Here is a 13,827-nt window from a genome sequence, read left to right on the forward strand (position 1 = left end):
TAATACACTGCCATCATACACAGTACTTACTAAACACTTCAGAATCTTTAAGTACCTGCTGTTTCATGAAAAAATTATTAAAAATAAAGCTGTACAAAATTCGATATAGCAGCTGTTCGATTACTTCGTCGCTAATCTGTAGTTACAGCCAGCCACAAACTAGGAGTCTTGACCTGTAGGAATTTAAGGTTGAAGGAACAAATTGTAATGTAAAGAATACAGACATATGACTAACTGGACGAATCTTACAGAAAAGTAATTAGTCGGTGAACGAGGTTATCTACTGAACAAGAAATTTTTGGAAATTTGTGGTACGGTCTTATGGGACCGAATTACTTATGTCATCGGTCCCTAAGCTTAAGCACTACTTAATCTAACTTAAAACTAACTTATGCTAAGAACAACACACACACAGCCTTGCCCGAGGGAGGACTCGAACCTCCGACGGGGGGATCCGCGCGAACCGTGACAAGGCGCATAAGAGCTCTCGGCAGCCCCGCGCGGCTGTTAAAGAAGATTTCTGAGTATTGTGACCAGTCTGCGAAGCAAGTAAATATACAGAAGTAGGTACACAGGATTCAGAGCAGTACTGTGGAATTCTATACAGCTTTATTTGAGCGAGAACTTTACAAGAACACTCAACAGATGCCACTGGTAACAGTTAAGAGAAAGACGTCATACGTTGTGGAGAACATTTTGTGGCGACATCGAGGTCTTTAACAGAGAGGTTTTTTTATGTGAGATATCCGTTCAAGCGGGCCGGAGTGGCCGTGTGGTTCTAGGCGCTACAGTCTGTAACCGAGCGACCGCTACGTCGCAGGTTCGAATTCTGCCTCAAGCGTGGATGTGTTTGATGTCCTTAGGTTAGGTAGGTTTAATTAGTTCTAAGTTCTAGGCGACTGATGACCTCAGAAGTTAAGTCACATAGTGCTCAGAGCCATTTGAACCATTTTTTTTTATCCGTTCAAGACAGGTCACTAATTAGCTTACATCTTTTTACGTACAGTGTGGTCGCGAATAACCTTTCGGTTTGTGAGCCAGTGTAGACGGGAAACTATCTACCGTCTGAGTACCCAACTTATAGGATCGATATTAAGACTCTGCGCTGTAGGACATGCGTTGTTAGTAGTGTCAGGGTCATGACTTGCCGTTAGGCACCGGTATTGGTGCGACGGCGTAAACACTAGCATCCAGTGTGCATAAGAGTTGTACGTAGTCAACACGGGTCTGGACAAGGTGAGCAGGGCTTTACTCATGAAGCCGCCTTATGAAAACAACGGAAACGTGCTGCTACTCTTCGCAAGTAAAGACGCATTAAAGGAAAACAGAGATGTCCTCTTTCCGCACTGGGGCTGAAGAATATGATTCGGAAATCGAATTAACTGGCGATTTGGGAATTGATCCTGGGAAGGCCGACGGCCAGTTGTGCCACAAATTGTTGAAGAAGCTACTGTTGCCATGGCTGAAAATGGTGTTGAAGCAGTGTTCGAGATGTGTCACAATTCAAGATTCCATGGTCCACCGTTCTATAGCGCAGTTCCGGGCTGTCGTCATATTGAGCAACGTTTATAACATGGGACGTAAACATGGAACGCAGTTAATGCTATCGCGGTTCTAGGCGGTCAGTCCGGAACCGTGCGACTGCTACGGTCGCAGGTTCGAATCCTGCCTCGGGCATGGATGTGTGTGATGTCCTTAGGTTAGTTAGGTTTAAGTAGTTCTAAGTTCTAGGGGACTGATGACCTAAGATGTTAAGTCCCATAGTGCTCAGAACCATTTGAACCAGTTAATGCTACCCTCTCATGTGGAAATTAAAAAGTGTTTGTTTCCGTGGTTTATTCGTTATATCTCTTCCACGTGTCCTTACAAATGTTGACACAAAGTTTCAAATGGTTCAAATGGCTCTGAGCACTATGGGACTTAACATCTATGGTCATCAGTCCCCTAGAACTTAGAACTACTTTAACCTAACTAAACTAAGGACAGCACACAACACCCAGCCATCACGAGGCAGAGAAAATCCCTGATCCCGCCGAGAATCAAACCCGGGAACCCGGGCACAAAGTTTCATTGCTCTACGATAACTCACGGGGCACTCTCAAGTAATCAAAGTTTAATTATAATCACCCTGTACCGTTAACTTAAAGAAAATCTGGATTATAAGGAGGTATGCAGTCCGCGGATGGAATAATAGTTTATAAGAATGACACCGGTGCACATTGGGCTCTCTGCTAGGCATATTGCCGTCACTTGCGGATTACGTATATGCTACTACAACAAACAAGACAACTGTTAAAAGAATAAAAGGTCCTAATGTTACCTCCGCCAGATTTACTGCCCTGAGAAGCAGTCGGCACCTGTTTTGGCAGATACGGTAGTTTTCGGCGCTTCCCGGGAACGCTTCGACAATGGTGTCGGAGCGCGCTATCTGGCCCGTGAGGCGGGTGACCGGGGGGGGGGGGGGTGAGGAGGCGCGCTGATGGTGCCGAGGCGCTAATTGGCAGCATTATCTGCCGGCGCGTCGTCGGCAGACCAAACAGTTTGCCGGCAGTGGGTTGCAGCACTGAGGGGAGAGTAGGTCTTTATGTAGGGCTGCTGCTCTCGTGCGGCGGGTGCGTAGGCCACAATGCATGTGCGCTGGTGCGTACACGTTTGGCAGACTGCAGAAAACAAGAGGGAGGAAGTCTCGTGAATTCCCCCCGGTTACCACGGAGGCTACAGAAGGCCTGTGTCTCAAAGGAAGGCACTGAAACTGACGACAATGGGAGCAAAACGTAAATGCAGCCAGCTATGCAAGTGAAGTTACTCAGTGCAAAGAATCCAAGATAAAAGTTAGGAGAGACATCAGTAGTGTTGTGCTTGAAGATGACTCGAACTTTTTTTATTATTATTTTGAGCTTTTCCTCATTACAGAGGCTTATCTCCAACATAATAATTTACTTGGAAATTACAATACAAACAATAAACGTTCTTAAACTATAATCTCAAAATATTTCTCCAGGTGTTTCGATCTTGTGTGTCCTCTTCCTCTGCGCCCATTCTCCTCATTGTGTGCTGTACATTTTGGAGCCAGGTTGTCATAGGTCGTCCTCTTCTTCTTCTCCCCTCCGGTTCCCACTCCAGTATCAATTTTGGTATTCTGGTTTTCTCCATTCGTCGTATATGCCCGTACCACTGTAATTTCTTCCTGTCCATTACGTCATATATTCTTTCTTTTATTTCCATTCCCATTCCATTTCCATGACTCGAACTGTTTAAGCAATTGGCGTCACAACTCGGGAAATCTCGGGATTTGCTCGAGTTCTCTATTACCGCACGATCTAGCGAATCTGTTGGTACTGTTTCCATGTCATATCACAGCGATTTAATATATTTAGGATTTTAACCATAAAAGTAACTGTAAAACACATACTGCAGTACCTCACAGAATGCTTGTCATACATAAACTCGTCCTGCGATCTAGTGACGTATGTTGGTAATATTAGCATAAAGGGTCTTACTACCGTTATTTACCCCCGCGACCGCAATTATAGTTACTTTAATTTTATTTGTTTCCTCTATTACACATTAAATTTCTAATTAATTTTTTCCTTGAATGTTATCGTTTTGTTGTGAAGCTGCATAAAAACTGAAATTTTTTTCGCCTTATTCTAATCAGTGGGATTCATAGGTTACAATGTGAACAGGGGACAAAGCTTTTACCCTACCTCACGTCTTTCATATATTGGTTCCTACAGTGCAATTTTAGTACATGGTCAGTGTTATAATCATAAAAAATCCTAGTAGTATAATTACAGTGAAACTAGTTTTTACATTCCCAGATTTTATGTTTTCTCCTAATTCACGTTATTTTTCGTTGGTACTTTCGTAAGCCCTGTTCTGTCAACTAATTATTTTCTTGCCGTACAAAATTTCCAACGGATAACATTTCCCACATTTTGGGCTTTTGAACCACTACCACAAACTTCGACAGTGATTTTCAATTTTATTTATGTGAGTAACACATCGTATTCCACTCACGCACAAACTATGGGATAATGCGTAACGTAAAACTGTACGATTGGTTTCAGAAACTAAATCAATTTTAATTTTGTGAGAAATGTAGGTGGCACTCCCTCCGCCATATGAACCATGAACCTTGCCGATGGTGGGAAGACTTACGTGCCTCAGTGACACAGGTAGCCGTAGCGTAGGTGCAACCACAACGGAGGGATATCTTTTGAGAGACCGAACAAACGTGCGATTGGCTAAAGAGGAGCAGAAGCCTTTTCAGTTGTTGAAGGGCAACATTCTAGATGACTGATTGAAATGGCATTGTAACATCAACCAGAACTGCCTTGTTGTGCTGGTAATGCGAACGGTTAGAACCAAGGAGAAACTACAGGCGTAATTTTTCCCGAGGTTATGCTGTTCTGCTGTATGGTTAAATGAAGATCGCATCCTCTTGGGTAAAATATTCCGGAGGTAAAACCGTCGCACTTTCGGATCTCCTGGCGGGTCTGCCGGCCGTGGTGGCCGAGCGGTTCTAGGCGCTACAGTCTGGAACCGCGCCACCGCTACGGTCGCAGGTTCGAATCCTGCCTCGGGCATGGATGTGTGTGATGTCCTTAGGTAAGTTAGGTTTAAGTAGTTCTAAGTTCTAGGGGACTGATGACCTCAGAAGTTAAGTCCCATGGTGCTCAGAGCCATTTTTTCCAGGCGGGTCTGCTCAGGAGGATACCATCAGCAGAAACAAAACTGGTGTTTCACGGATTAGAGCGTGGAATGTTAGATCCCTTAATGAGGCAGGTAGGTTAGAAAATTTAAAAATGGAAATAGATAGATTAAAATTAGATATGGTGTAGACTGATGATGTTCGAGAGCAAGAGGGACAGGACTTATGGTTAGGTGACTGCATGGTTGTAAATACAAAATCAAATAGGGATATTGCAGGAGTACATTTAACAGTAAATAAAAAAATAGTAATGCGGGTAAGCTACTATGAATAGCACAGTGAACGCATTATTGTAGCTAAGACTGGCACAAAGTCAGCATCCTTCACAGCAGCACAAGTTTATATGCCAACAAGCTCCGCAGATGATGACGAGAAAAGAAATTATTCAGATGGTTAAAGGACACGAACATTTAATTGTGATGGGCAACTGGAATTCAACAGACGAACAGAAAGAGAAGGAAAAATAGTAGGTGAACATGGACTGGTGGAAGGAATCAAAGATTTGCTAACTATGCCTACCAGTAGTTAGTGCCTTCCGTAGTTTGAATCTTTTATTTAGCTGGCAGTAGTGGCGCTCGCTGTATTGCAGTAGTTCGAGTAACGAAGATTTTTGTGAGGTAAGTGATTTGTGAAAGGTATAGGTTAATGTTAGTCAGGGCCATTCCTTTGTAGGGATTTCTGAAAGTCAGATTGCGTTGCGCTAAAAAATATTGTGTGTCAGTTTAAGCATAGTCATGTATAAATGTTGAAAGGGGACGTTTCATATGTCGACCCTTAGCCAAGGATACCTCACTGGAATCTTCTGATTTTTTCCTTGTAGTTTGTGTAATTAGTGTAGCTATTGTTTATTGCTAGCACGTAATTGTAGAGAGAATTTCCTTTGTAGTTGTAGTTTTTCATTCTTGTACAGTAAAACAGTTGTGGCATGCATGTAGATTTGCACCAAGCATTTCGCAGCTGCGCTTGCAATTAACTAGATATTATTTTCAGTGCTATGTTAATGTGTTCCCCTATTTTTGCTCTTCAAATTGTGTTTTTCTGTGTTGTCGTGTGAAATATTGTGACAATAATGGCGTGTGAAAAACGTAATACTAGGCTCCAAAGTAAACTGAGAAATGACAGTGAAGACGAAAGCAGTGTGTTAGCGCCACCGTGTAATGAATTAACTAATGTTCAACATAGTAATTTGGTAACTGTGCATAGGGAAATGGAGCGGGCGGCAAACAATGGCGTAGGCAGTGAAACAATTAGTGAACAGGGAAGCATTATCGATCGATCGCTCGGCAACAGCTCGCCTCAGAAATCCGAAATGACAGGACACAATTTTACAAATACTGTAGATTCAGGTTTTGGGTCCTCACCGTTTTCTCAAATGAGTCAAGACACATTTTCTGCTTGTCAGAATGTGAATGTTGCCGGTGAAAATGCACTGCCAAAAAGCATAGAGAAACAGATTCCAGACAACAATGCAAACTAGTCACAGACTGCACACAGCACAGCCAGTGATTTTCATACAGAGCGCTACGTAACGTTGCCAATAAGAAAACCTAAACAGCCTACTTACAGTTTAATTTTACATTCCTCGTCGTATAGGTACATACCTTACCGAAGTTTTCAAGGATGGTGTCATTTTTTAAGATTTTACTTCATTTTGTACACCTTGTGTTTAACATCCATTTACGACACAGCAACTAATTCTTTTAACGTTGGCAGGAGCCAAACCCGCTTGGGTAGCCGAGCGTGTTAATACACCGCTTCCGGGACGGGGAGATACGCCGGTTCGGGTTGGAATCCTCCCGGCAGATTAACGACAAGAGTCGGTGTACCGGCCAAACTGTATGTGACTTTTAGGCGGTTTGCCACATCCCAGTAGGTGAATGCCAGGCTGGTAGCCAAGTCCCGCGTCAGTTATGTGCTTCGCAGACTTTAGAACATTTTCGTTCACTTTCACCTGAGTATTACTACACACGTACAGGTGGGGTACACATATTCCGTCCCGGGGTATAACGAGGTGCCAATAGGGAGGTCATCCGGCCAACCCTTAAGTTATCCATGCAAAATCTGTAAATAATCGACGCTAGACAAAGGCATAAGAAAAATGTTGGCAAGAACGAGCAATGCACGTGCCTCTAGTAAAAACGCAACATTGTTGCGCAAAATGTGTTGGTACATGTTGAACATAAATTTATGTGCCATCTGTTTATTGTAAAGAGACCCACACGGATAGCTGCGCGTGTTAGCAAGCCGCTACCGGGATTCGGGGTGGCACGCCGGTCTTGAATCGGATTCGCCCGGCGGATTAACTACAAAGCCCGGTATCCCGGCTAGCCTGGATGTCGGTCTCGGGCTGTTTCCCTCATCTGACTAGGTCAATAATGGGCTGGCACCCATGTTTCGCTTCTCTTACACACCTCACAAACATTCCGCAAACCTTCCTACAGTTTAACTCTGAATAACACCATATGCAGACAAATGGGGTGTACGAATTCCATATCGGTGTGTGTGTGAGAGTGTGTGTGTGTGGGGGGGGGGGGAGGGGGGCGAGATGGTGGTAGGAGAGGAGTGATATCCGGCCACCCTCTACCACTAACATTGCCAATGCAACATTAACATGTTGACCCCCTGCAGACAGGGGATAAGATTTGGAATCCGAACATGATCTGCTTATTATCATTGTGGTGTCCCTTACTGTTGTTACCTTGTACCAGGTGAGGGTGGTGAAAGAAAAATATCGTTGTTTTCTATCCATATTGTACAAAACGTAGTAACCGTTTCTGAAAAATCAGCATTCGGCTGTTGATTATTTAAATTTATTTTAGAAACTAAACGAACGTGTGATGTTCACGCCCCTGTCTTTTCAGCAGATGTCGAAAGATTTTTCTATCTGCGTGCAAGCACGTGTTGTCCGTCAACAGAAGCCTCTCACTTTCGAGAACCTCTGCATGCTGGCTGCAAAACACTGCAATAGCTCTAAAGTCGCTATAGAACTACACTCCTGGAAATGGAAAAAAGAACACATTGACACCGGTGTGTCAGACCCATCATACTTGCTCCGGACACTGCGAGAGGGCTGTACAAGCAATGATCACACGCACGGCACAGCGGACACACCAGGAACCGCCGTGTTGGCCGTCGAATGGCACTAGCTGCGCAGCATTTGTGCACCGCCGCCGTCAGTGTCAGCCAGTTTGCCGTGGCATACGGAGCTCCGTCGCAGTCTTGAACACTGGTAGCATGCCGCGACAGCGTGGACGTGAACCGTATGTGCAGTTGACGGACTTTGAGCGAGGGCGTATAGTGGGCATGCGGGAGGCCGGGTGGACGTACTGCCGAATTGCTCAACACGTGGGGCGTGAGGTCTCCACAGTACATCGATGTTGTCGCCAGTGGTCGGCGGAAGGTGCACGTGCCCGTCGACCTGGGACCGGACCGCAGCGACGCACGGATGCACGCCAAGACCGTAGGATCCTACGCAGTGCCGTAGGGGACCGCACCGCCACTTCCCAGCAAATCAGGGACACTGTTGCTCCTGGGGTATCGGCGAGGACCATTCGCAACCGTCTCCATGAAGCTGGGTTACGGTCCCGCACACCGTTAGGCCGTCTTCCGCTCACGCCCCAACATCGTGCAGCCCTCCTCCAGTGGTGTCGCGACAGGCGTGAATGGAGGGACGAATGGAGACGTGTCGTCTTCAGCGATGAGAGTCGCTTCTGCTTTGGTGCCAATGATGGTCGTATGCGTGTTTGGCGCCGTGCAGGTGAGCGCCACAATCAGGACTGCATACGACCGAGGCACACAGGGCCAACACCTGGACCCGGCATCATGGTGTGAGGAGCGATCTCCTACACTGGCCGTACACCACTGGTGATCGTCGAGGGGACACTGAATAGTGCACGGTACATCCAAACCGTCATCGAACCCATCGTTCTACCATTCCTAGACCGGCAAGGGAACTTGTTGTTCCAACAGGACAATGCACGTCCGCATGTATCCCGTGCCACCCAACGTGCTCTAGAAGGTGTAAGTCAACTACCCTGTCCAGAAAGATCTCCGGATCTGTCCCCCATTGAGCATGTTTGGGACTGGATGAAGCGTCGTCTCACGCGGTCTGCACGTCCAGCACGAACGCTGGTCCAACTGAGGCGCCAGGTGGAAATGGCATGGCAAGCCGTTCCACAGGACTACATCCAGCATCTCTACGATCGTCTCCATGGGAGAACAGCAGCCTGCATTGCTGCGAAAGGTGGATATACACTGTACTAGTGCCGACATTGTGCATGCTCTGTTGCCTGTGTCTACGTGCCTGTGGTTCTGTCAGTGTGATCATGTGATGTATCTGACCCCAGGAATGTGTCAATAAAGTTTCCCCTTCCTGGGACAATGAATTCACGGTGTTCTTATTTCAATTTCCAGGAGTGTATTTTCCTACATCGTCAAAGAATGAGCTTTCTTGAAGAAGAACATACTGATTTTTAAAGTAATTATCGTTTTTTTCAGTTTCAGTTCCAACGACCCATGAACTTTTCCATTAATCTAGTTCATTAGATAACTCGATTTACATAATTATATTGTTGGTTGGTTGCTTGATTTGGGGGAGGGGACCAACCAGTGAGGTCATAGGTCCTATCGGATTAGGGAAGGATGAGAAGGAAGGTTGGCCTTACCCTGTCAAAGAAACCATCCCGGCATTTGCCTGAAGAGATTGAGTGAAATCACGGGAAACCTAAATCAGGATGGGCGGACGCGGATTTGAACCATCGTCCTCCTGAATGCGAGCCGAGTGCGCTAACACTGCGCCACTACGTTGACAGCTAAAATTATGTAAAAATGACCTACAACTGCGTTTTATGTCACTCTTACGTAATTTTATCCATATTTTCAAGTCATTTTAGAGATAATTTCCCAGGTATTTTAGGCCTTAGAGCTTTGCGGTTACAGGTCTTTTTTCATATTCGTACGCCAAACATGTTCTGACTAGGGCGGGCTACCTCCACTGCAATCGCCCCCCACCCCCTTTCCCCACCGCCTCTACAGGCGTCCCTGATTCTAATTCGTGATTTGATTCAAATGTTCACTTAGGACTCAACTTGGTAAATTATTGAAGCCACTAATAAAGAAATAAAACATTGTATTTGGTTCAGAGTCGAGTAATATTTTTGAAAGACGGCAGTTTCAGCTTTACATGACAAAACACGCACAGCGATCTCTTTTGCATTTACTTTATTTACGCAACCAACGTTCATGTTCAATTGCTTCATTGCAGGCCCCTTGACCACGCTATATTGGAAAGAATGCAATTTCGTGTGCAGTCATAACATGAGGCTATGTTAAGTAAGCGGTGTTCGTACATATCTGGTTTACTCTATCCTATGCCTTCGTCCATCAACCGACGACTGTCAGTATAACATGAACTCTTACTATAAATTAGCTCAGATACAACTGGAGTTTCTTGATGGTAGGATTTATTACAATGTCCACCTGTGTTTTTCGAAACTGTCAAATTTCAAGCAGAGTTATAACTTCTTCTTCTAACAAACGTTTAGCTTCTCGCAATCACTTGCTCTCACGCCGCGTGAATCACGTGATTGTTTGAGAACCACTGTATCGAGCTCTGCGGCGTAGCGGGAAACCTCGACCTCTGGAACGCGAATATCGTTTGTCGAGCTGTAGACATCAGGGTTTAACGTCCCAAAGTACTTAGAGACGGAGCATAAGTTCCGATAGGAAAAGTAATTCGGTGTATCCTTTTCAAAGGAACCGACTCGGACTGTGCTTTCAGCAATTTAGGGAAACAACAACCAACCTAAATCTGATTAGCCGGACGGCGAGTTAAATACCCAACCCCAGTGTCCAGTACCCTGCACTATACGAGTGATTTTCTGGTCAAAATCGCCTACTTGTGGGCGGTGAGCGTCACGTGTTTACTAATAAATGAGACATCAAGCACACCACAAGTGGATTAGTGACGTTCATGATAAATCGCATGTGCACAGCCTAGTGCTCTAAAATCCTGAATGTGCTGAAAGCTACGTATGCGCAGAGATAATGAGCTGTGGCGTCGTTTCCTAACAGCGGTAGTCAAGCAGTTCCCACCGTGCTTTTATGGGGAAGTAATTTTCATCTGCCTGACTTTTATATTGATTATATTCCTTTCGTGCTAAAGTTGCATGAGGAGTTAATATTTTTTCTCCAAGTGTGTTCGCATGTAAGAGACCAAATATTTGAAAGGAAAAAGGAATTTAGGTTTTACATCGCATCGTATTCCGTAGTATGAATGTATGGTGTGGTCGTATGTTTCATGGAGGAGGCTCGCATCCCTTGTTGTTTTGCATGGAACTATCATAGCACAGGCCTACATTGATGTTTTAAGCACCTTCTTGCTTCCCACTGTTGAAGAACAATTCGGGGATGGCGACTGAATCTTTCAGCACGATCGAGCACCAGTTCATAATACACGGCCTGTGGCGGAGTGGTTACAGGACAATAACATCCCTGTAATGGACTGGTCTGCACAGAGTCCTGACCTGAATCCTACAGAAAACCTTTAAGATGTTTTGGAACGCCGTCTTCGTGCCAGGCCTCACTGACCGGACCGACATCGATACCTCTCCTCAGTACAGCACTCCTTGAAGAATGGCCTGCCATTCCCCAAGAACCTTCCAGCACCTGACTGAACGTATGCCAACGAGAGTGGAAGCTGTCATCAAGGCCAACAACGTATTTAATTCCAGAATTACCGATGGAGGGCGCCGGAAACTTGTAAGCCTTTTCAGCTAGGTGTCCGGATACTTTTGATCACATTGTGTATCTTAAATGAGATTATAATTGATGTGGAAGTTTGCTTATGTAACAACTGATATTTCAAAATGAAAACAGTAACTCTGAATATGATCATGTTCTACACTAAATATATAAATAACGTAGCTGTTAGACAATTTTATTCACTCACTAGATTTCGAATGGTGGGCGTCTATTGACTGTCAGCCATTTAAAACCGATTTGACTATTACGTACGTTTGAAGACTTGGCTGTGAGTGTGCCTTGTGTTGTAGATGGTTGCAGAAAGAATGGTACGCTAGATTATAGAGAGATGTATCCACGCTGAACAAGAATGCGAGAAGAAATCAGGAGTTACAACTTGAAAGACGTCGTTATAGCGACTGGCCGAAGAGGTAACAGTAAACAATGGAAACCTAAACCAATATGCGTGCGAATCCGCTGTGTAAATATCTCCCTCTGCCTATCTAAGAGAATATTACATTTGTCATTCTTCAGTTTTACTCCAAGCAGTGAAAACTGTAGACCTAGACCTGCACAAGAAACGTGGCTTTAGGAATTTAAATAGCACTTTTACTACTGACGCACTGACATAATTCAAACTTGCTTAATAAATGTGAAGGTTTATTACATCACAGAATGAAATTTCCACCCACTCCTCCTATAACAGGAACAGTTGTCATTAAGGAGGTGTAATTTCAGATATACGTAGCTCAGCTATGTATTTAATGGTAAATAATGTAACCACATTAATACAATCCAAAGGCTGTTTGTTACAACACTTATGATGCGAATAAACTGTGCAAGAATCTTCTGTAAGAAACAGGTCTGAACTCGAGTTGTAACGTTGGTTCTTGTGTAGTTACACGCGTCGTCCTTCTGTATGGCATGCCAGTTAAAAGCGTTCCGTCACGCGATGTAGCCTATGAATATTTAATATACCGAAAGTGTGCATAGTTGACATACTCACAACGATAAACAGTTTCGGCGTTACTGGAGAGGAGGTCACAGATTAGCGTTCCATCAACGTCAAAGTCATTGTAGTCAGAAACCACGTTCGGACATGAAACTAAGGAAGAAAGTCGACCACGTAGAACTTGAGCCAAAAGGTACGCTGCAACTTCTATGTTTTATAGCCCTAGAACTAATTAACGTATTCCCAGCATGTGTGGCTTTTGTGGCAGACGAACTCAAAAAGTTATGTTTGTGTGTTTTCCAGGTTGTAGTGAGTGCAGCATAATGATATCGGTTCAAGAAAAGGCTCAGTGTGTGGAATGGTTTATTCAGACCGAATCATACACATAGGTTCAAAGGAACTTCCAAACACGGTATAGGAAGCAAGCACCCTCGCGGACATCGTTACGCCGGTGGTACAGAAGCGCTGATGTGGAGCATCGAAAAACTTTTGGAAATTTGTGGTAAGGTCTTACGGGACCAAACTGCTGAGGTCATCGGTTCCTAAGCTTACGCACTACTTAATCTAACTTCAACTAACTTACGCTAAGGACAACACACACACCCATGCCCGAGGGAGGACTCGAACCTCCGACGGAGGGAGCCGCGCGGACCGTGACAAGACGCCCCAGCATCGTACTCGACGACCTAAAACAAGTGAAGGCAACATAGAACGGATACTGTTAGATTTTCAACGTTCAGCGCAGGAGTCTGTTAGCAGGGCGTCGCAGGAGCTGCAAATCCTTATGGCGACTTTGCAACGGGTCCTTCGGAAACGTTTACAGATGTATCCATATCGACTGCGGCTGTTGCACGCATTGAAACCAGGCGACAAGCCACAACCTATGAAATTTTCCGTAGACATTCTTCACCGTTCAGAGGAGGATGGAAATTTTCCAAACAACCCAGCATTTTCTGACGAAACAACATTGTACGCGTGTGGTAGGGCAAACAAACACAATGTTCGGATCTGGAGCGCAACCATCTGCATACTGTGACGCAAGAAGCAGGTGAAAGACTGGAAGTCAATGCATAGTGGTGATGGACTGCTGATAGCGTTGTAGGACCATTTCTTCTCAGAAAAAAACAGTTAATTCTGACAGTTACCTTGATGCGCTACAGCTGTTTGTGTTACCGTAACTGTCAAGACACGGTCGTTTTCCAACAAGATGGCGCACCGTCCCATTGGGCTCAGACTGTGAGAGATGTTGTAGATCCAGTGTTTCTAGGTCGCTGGATTGACAGGGATGGTCCAATACCCTGGCCTCCAAGTTTGCCTTATTTTACACTAATCGAATTCTTTCTTTGTGGGTATGTCTATGGCAGAGTCTACCAAACGCCTGTCAATCACAGCAAGGATTTTAAGAACAGAGTCATTGCTG

General features: G+C 44.8%; 1 protein-coding gene across 1 annotated transcript in view; it reads right to left on the reverse strand.

Annotated features, from left to right (window-relative positions):
- Positions 1 to 13,827, reverse strand: part of LOC126157176 (leucine-rich repeat-containing protein 15-like) — a 994,052-nt gene that overhangs the window by 338,275 nt on the left and 641,950 nt on the right. The window lies entirely within an intron of this gene.

This window comes from Schistocerca cancellata, chromosome 2 (assembly GCF_023864275.1).
Source record: "Schistocerca cancellata isolate TAMUIC-IGC-003103 chromosome 2, iqSchCanc2.1, whole genome shotgun sequence".
NCBI classification, from domain to species: domain Eukaryota; kingdom Metazoa; phylum Arthropoda; class Insecta; order Orthoptera; family Acrididae; genus Schistocerca; species Schistocerca cancellata.